This window comes from Octopus sinensis, linkage group LG2 (genome assembly GCF_006345805.1).
Source record: "Octopus sinensis linkage group LG2, ASM634580v1, whole genome shotgun sequence".
Lineage (NCBI taxonomy): Eukaryota > Metazoa > Mollusca > Cephalopoda > Octopoda > Octopodidae > Octopus > Octopus sinensis.
Window position 1 is genome coordinate 23,692,739 of NC_042998.1, and position 7,818 is coordinate 23,700,556.

A 7,818-nucleotide genomic window follows, 5' to 3' on the forward strand; every position below is an offset into this window, starting at 1 on the left:
AGTACAAGAGTACAACGCAAAGCAACAGCATAGAAATGTATTCCTGAGGCCTCAATTATTCAAACATGAAATCATTCAATCGTTTTACAATCTGTCTTCAGTAAATAACCCCAGGATTAAGCTGAAAGCCATTCAAACATTTTGTTTCTTTGTTGCTCTATGACAAAGGGTAAAGTTTCTAAAACATCAAATTTCTCAGTCCTCGTTGCAAGAGATCTTATCAAACACTTTGAATTTTATTCTATGGACTGATTATATCTAACACTGACCTTTAATTTTTTTTTCCCAATTCCAGATTTTTACCAGTTTAAACAGTGGTTTCAGTGAACCATTCACATATGTGTCACCATCCATCAGGGCTGCCCTTCCGTTTGCCACCTCTGGACCCCACAAAAACACATATTGTCTATAGCAGACCCAAAAGTACCACCTGGGGTGGACTGCCCTTACCACCCACTCCTACCTACGCTAGGGCATCCGTCTATTCATCTTCTTTACTCATCATTTCTAGGAGAGTCATGGCAACTTCTTAGGGTCCTATCAGAAGCAACTGTCATTAGACATTCCAGCTGGATCCTTAAACATCACCAATTGAGACCATGGATATTGTCCTGCCAACTCATTGTTGGTTTGGCCCTAGGTCTCCTGTCCATAGGCTTGGCTTGAAGAATCTGTCTTATGATTCTTTCCTAAGACATTCTAATCACATGCCCATAGTACCAGAGTCGTGCAATCTAGAAAGACTCCCTGATCTCTGAGCTGTGTGTGTCCATATGCATTTATACCGAAGAAGTTTCCAGATAAGCAGAATGCTAAGCATCATAATACAGCTTCGAAATTGGGCTAATGAAAGCGTAAACATAGGTCAATCATTGTTTTGTAGGATTTAGAATTAAGTAAATTGTCCAAATACACAAACTACAAAATTCTAATTAAGTCCAAAACTTAATAACTAGCACTCATCTAATCGACTGCCACACTCCACCCTACAATAATTTCGGGCCTTGTGCCTAGAGCATAAAAGAATCATGGATTATCTTGTAGCTTAAGGATTCTGATGGTGTGGTTGTTTATTTTTGAAATGACATTGCAGGGTTGCTGTAAAAGGCCAGATATGGCCATTTTGAATACAAAACAGGTAGAATATTTGGGCCTGATGTGGCTAGTTTAAATATTAATGGGTTAAAGATATTCTATAAATCATGGCATATTCCTGTCAGTTCCTCCATTAATCTTGGAGGTCCTATCTTTCGTTCACTGACTAAGCTATAAAATAATACTATTCTAACAAAAATCCAATAGATGTGAAGAAAGAAGAGAAAGACTTATTTTCTTGTTATGTTTCCATTATATGACATCTGTTAAAAATATTGATATAAATATATGAAGATATTGATAGCCATGTGATGTAGAATCATTTCAGGAATAGTCAGATATTTTAAATAATAATAATAATGAAATTATTGTATACAGTGCTCAGGTGCACCACAACTTGTCTAAAGTCTGTATAAAGTATATGCAGTAATGTACAAATGTCTGGGAAGTGAACAGTGTATGAGTCAGATACATGCTTGCGTGTGTATGGAGGGAAGAAAATCAGGTGTAGCGTTGGTGAATCTCAGGAAGCATGGAAGTTTTGAAGGATGCAGTGCACCGACAACTAACAACTGATGTTGGCAGTTTGTTCCATACTTCAGCAACTCTTAGCGTGAAAAAATGTTTGCGAAAGTCATGGGAGCTGTGCTGTTTTCTGACTTTGAAAACATGTCTACGGGTGTTAAAAGTCAAATATATGAAAAGTAAAGTCGACCTTGGTGGAATTTGAACTCAGAACGAAAAGACAGACGAAATACTGGTGAGCATTTAGCCCGGCATGATACCGTTTCAGCCAACTCCCCGCCTTATAGTAGAATTTCGATTAAAAGTATTTTTTTTTTACTTTTCATTTATTTACTATAGTTAGTTAAACATTCAGACGATAACACGGAGATAAATCAAAATCGTAATTTTTAGCTATGATACCAGTGCCGGTGGCATGTAAGAGAACCATCCGAACGTGGCCGTAGCCAGCGCCGCCTGACTGGCCTCTGTGCCGGTGGCACGTAAAAAGCACCATCTTACCGTGGCCGTTGCCAGCTTCGTTTGGTCCCCTTGTCGGTGGCATGTAAAAAGCACCATCCGATTGTGGCCATTTGCCAGCCTCATGTGGCACGTAAAAAGCACTGACTATACTCACGGAGTGGTTGGCATTAGGAAGGGCATCCAGCTGTAGAAACACTGCTAGATCAGACTGGGCCTGGTGCAGCCTTCTGGCTTCCCAGACCCCAGTTGAACCGTCCAACCCATGCTAGCATGGAAAGCGGACGTTAAATGATGATGATGATGATGAAAATGATCAGGTGGAATTATGCAAATTAGAAAAAAAAAAAAATGTACAAAAATATTGAAATTCAAGTTCATACTGGAATTTCATTAAAAAAACTGAAATTTAAATTTGAAGTCATAAATAATTTTTTTTTTTAAATAGAAACATTTTTTAAACTGAATTTCAATTTACTTTTAAATGCCCAGTTCAAATTCTTCTTCTTAATTTTCAGTTTTAGCCAATTTGAAAAAGAGACAAAAAAACCATTGACTTGAAATATCCATTCTTGCAGTGGTTCTTAATTATTTTTGGCCTATAGACTCCTTTGATTTCCATATAACTCTATCGGATCCTCACAGCCATTTGGTGTGTTAAAAAAAAATAATGTATTGTTTTTATAATTAAATGTGTGGTAAGTAGCTTGCTTACCAACCACATGGTTCCAGGTTCAGTCCCACTGCGTGGGACTTTGGGCAAGTGCCTTCAACTATAATCTCGGGTCAACCAAAGCCTTGTGAGTGGATTTGGTAGACGGAAACTATAAGAAGCCCGTTGTGTATATATATATATATAAATATGCGGAGGGGCAATGGCCCAGTGTTTAGGGCAGCGGACTCGCGGTCGTAGGATCGCAGTTTCGATTCCCAGACTGGGCGTTGTGAGTGTTTATTGAGCGAAAACACCAAAATCTCCACGAGGCTCCGGCAGGGTGGTGGTGGCGATCCCTGCTGTACTCTTTCGCCACAACTTTCTCTCACTCTTTCTACTGTTGGCCGGCTTGCTTAGCCAGCGGGAGGGGGGGGGGCGTCATTTAAAGGCTAAAACAATGCGAAGCGCATTGTGACCAGCGATGTGTAACAACATCTGATAGCCTGGTCGGTCACGGTGATCACGGTGATATATATATACACGAAGATAGGCTTTTGATTTATTTATTTGTTTATCTAAAGAATTATAGTTCTTATACTTAATCTTAACTATGTGGGTGTTTGGACACCCATTGAAAGCGCACTCGGTAATACTTGTTTCATGTTACTGTAACAATCTGGTTGACTTGTTCTTAATCCAAAGTACCTGTCAATAATTGATTAACACATAAAGCGCGACGGGCCACGATCGTGGCTGTCTGGCACAGGTCAACAGGCCACGATCGTGGCCCAGATAGATGCATTTAACTTATGGGTGTTAATTGGGCTCTAATGTCACTCAAACGCCCCGATATCCCCCAGAATGCAAGAAACTAATAGTTCAACTAATGACTTTTCAGATTATGTAAAACTTGCCACTATTATATACTAAGAAGATATTTTAATTTACTTTTGTTTTTTATGTGTGCATGGTAGTCTCATTTTCATAAAATGCGCTCAGCAGGCCATGCTATGTAAGTGCAAATTCCAGCGCTTTATGGGTTAAACCCATCAATATTTTATTATAACATAAGGTGACAAGAATGAGTAAGAAATGTTTGATTACTGCAGTACATGCTTGATACTTATTTTATCTATCTTAGATGGTATAAAGGCCAAGTTGACTCTCGAGTTTGTGTATCGTAGTGACTGACAGTTAAAGTAAAACTTATTATTGATTATTACATGAACTGCTGTTATTGTTGTTTATCCCAAATCAATTGCGGTCAAGCAGTCGTATGATCAAAGTCTGTAACGATCCTGTTTTTTTTTTACCTTTGATTTTTTTTTTAAAGGTAATTATGTATTTCTTCTTGTAGTTTAGCCCTCCACCATCAAAGGATACACTAACAAAGCTTCTCTTAACGTGTGTTAATAATTTGGTGTTATATCGTAAAGTATGTAATATATCTTGAGATTTGGGCAAGAGAAATTAAATCCAATTTCGAGAATAGTTATTAGGAAACAAAGGGTACGGCTGGGAAGGCGGGACCAGACACTACAAGCCATTTCTCTCCGTGAGCTGAATTGTATGAGATCGTCGTATACCTGTGTACCCCCAACACCCTTATTTGCATCCCTGACTGAATCAGAACTACAATAAGAGAGAGAGAGAAAGAGAGAGAGAAAAAGAGAGAGAGAGAGAGAGAGAAAGAAAGAGAGAAAGAGTAAGATTTGTAGACGACAGTGTACGGGTTGCTTCCCCTGAATGAAATGTCTCAATATAGTGTTGTTTGTGCAGATGCTGGTGAACTAAGTACCCTTATGACATAGCGGAGATAACCCTTATGCTCATCTAAGAGTTTTGAACCCATAAACGTTTATTAATAGGAGCTAAGGACCTCCACTAACATATCGTTATTTTCGATCGTTTATTTGTAAACAAAAAATTCATATATATTTAATATATATATATCTCTCTCTCTCTCTCTAAATATATATAGAGATATTAATTTGGGAGTAAGCTGACAGAGAGAAAGAAAAAGAGAAATGGAGAGGAAAGTGTGTTAGCCGGGTACGTTAGTGTGGATATTAAAATCGGATTATTTTCTTTCGACTAATTATGTCGTAAAACCCAGTAAGAAAGCAGAGAAAGCTCGCAAGTACATGTGAGCAGATGTAGGACAAAGGGTTATAAATGAAGCAATTATAACAGCGGCAGGTGAATGAAAGGTGAAGGGTCCCGTGATGTTCAGTTTCACGGATATTTATATTTCGTTATTTACCTACGCAAATAATAAACATTACGAAATAACCTTCTGAATTTAAATCTAATTTAGATATTTTTAAAATCTTATATATAAAAAGCGGGAGGAAATATATACTCACATCTAATGCATTTGAGTTCAGAATAAACAGACAAATTAAAGTGATAAATCGTGTAATTATAAGAATTATAATTACGATTTAATACAACTTACTTGTGCGATTGATGAGTCAATATGTAACTCGAATTAAAAAGGAAGATCAGGTGATCGATGTTGTCTGAAGCACATCTGGGTACTAAGTGATTGATTTCTTGGTTAAATTTTCGTATCTGATCATCCTTTTACTGTACGTCGGGTCGCTTTAAGATGTTCAACAGATACTACTTAGCTAGAGGTCTGCTCGAATAACGAGTTCACCGGGACAAAAGCTCCAAAATAAATTAATATACAGTAAATAACAATAATAATGATGATGAATCCAGAGTGGTACGCGGGCGTAAAAGGGCTCCGTTAAAAAAATGTAGTGTTTTTGTTGAGATTATTAACACCACACCACGTGTTATAAACAACAAAAAGTTTGAAGCTGACATGCATCGTTATCTATTGTTTCCTCTGCTTTTTTTTGTCAGTCAGGAATTGTTTTTGTTTTGTGTTTTTTTTTCCTTTTTCTTTTTTTGACATAGGTCATTATCAAAAAAAAAACTTCTTATGTAACTCCCCCGTCTCTGTCTATGCGTCTGGTCTCATGTCGACTGGCGAACGGATGTTTCGTTTGTCACTCTACCCATCTGTCCAACCGTCAGGCTGCCTGTCGGCCTGTCTGCTGACTGACAGTCTCATGTGTGTGTGTGTATTATATATATATATATATATATATATATATATTATATATAATATATATATATAATATGTATATATATATATATATATAATATGTATATATATATATGTGTGTATATATATAATATATGTGTTACTTTTCGACCTACATATACATACACACACTCATATATATAATATTATATATATATATATATATATATATATATATATAAAGCACCATCCGACCGTGGCCGTTTGCCAGACTTGTCTGGCACCTGTGCAGGTGGCACGTAAAAAGCACCCACTACACTCATGGAGTGGTTGGCGTTAGGAAGGGCACCTAGCCGTAGAAACATTGCCAGATCAGACTGGGCCTGGTGCAGCCTTCTGGCTTCCCAGACCCCAGTTGCACCGTCCAACCCATGCCAGCATGGAAAGCGGACGCTGAACGATATATATATATATATTATATATATATATATATATATATATATATATATATATAATATATATAATATAATATATATATGTTTATAAATATATATATATAACCCATGCTAGCTAAACGATGATGATGATGATGATGAACATATATAAATAAATAAATTTATATATAAATACATGGTGCTATTAAGTTAGACATGGCCTGGACCAATCTTTGGTCGAAACATATCTAAGTTATCTAAGTTATATAATATATATATTATAATATATATATATATATATATATATATATATATATATATATATATATATAATATAATATATTATATATATATTATAAATAAATATATATATAATATATATAAATAAATAAATTTATATATAAATACATATATATATATATAATATATATATATATATATATATGCCGGTGGCATGTAAAAAATACCCACTACACTTTTGGAGTGGTTGGCGTTAGGAAGGGCATCCAGCTGTAGAAACTCTGCCAAATCAAGACTGGAGCCTGGTGCAGCCATCTGGTTCGCCAGCCCTCAGTCAAAATCGTCCAACCCATGCTAGCATGGAAAGCGGACGTTAAACAATGATGATGATGATATTATATATATGTATGTGTGTGTGTGTTACTTTTCGACCTTCTACATATACATATATATATATATTATATATATATAATAAAATGGCCGTTGCCGCCAGCTTCGTCTGGTCTCCGTGCCGGTGGCAAATAAAAGAGCACCATCCGATTGTGGCCGTTTGCCAGCTTCGTCTGGCACCTGTGCCGGTGGCACGTAAAAAGCACCCACTACACTCATGGAGTGGTTGGTGTTAGGAAGGGCATCCAGCTCTAGAAACACTGCCAGATCAGACTGGGCCTGGTGCAGCCATCTGGCTTCCCAGACCCCAGTTGAACCGTCACCCATGCTAGCATGGAAAGCGGACGTTAAACGATGATGATGATGATACACACACACACACACACATATACATATATATATATATATATATATGTATATATATATATATATATAATTTTTTATGTATTAGCAAAAAAGAAAACTGAGAGATTGACATATAGACATTACTTCATTAGAACATAATATGACATCAAACTACAACATCAAACTCAATTTCACCTATAATTGTTTCCATGCCCAATTACTTCAGTTTGAGAAATTAAATCAAATTAAATCAAATTAAATTAAATTTTCATATTGAATATCATTAACTGGGTATTTCTTCAAGGGGAGAATTTGATCAAAAGGAACTACATTCTGGTGTGTTGTTTGACCCTTGATAGACTGAGATATGTGCGTTTCAGCAACTGATGTATTTAAGATACTCTTTACTCTTTTACTTGTTTCAGTCATTTGACTGCGGCGATGCTGGAGCACCGCCTTTAATCGAGTACCTCGACCCCGGGATTTATTCTTTTTGTAAGCCCAGTACTTATTCTATCGGTCTCTTTTGCCGAACCGCTAAGTAACGGGGACATAAACACACCAGCATCGGTTGTGAAGCAATGCTAGGGGGACAAACACAGACACACAAACACACA

The 7,818-nt window shown here is 36.7% G+C and overlaps 1 protein-coding gene across 1 annotated transcript in view; it reads right to left on the reverse strand.

Moving 5' to 3' along the window:
• Positions 1–5,774, reverse strand: part of LOC115229858 (ectonucleoside triphosphate diphosphohydrolase 1) — a 38,851-nt gene extending 33,077 nt beyond the window's left edge. Inside the window, exon 1 of the mRNA XM_029800133.2 lies at positions 5,193–5,774. The gene's annotated coding sequence lies outside the window, so the exon portion shown is untranslated. The remainder of the gene's footprint in view (positions 1–5,192) is intronic.
• Positions 5,775–7,818: the final 2,044 nt, after the last annotated feature.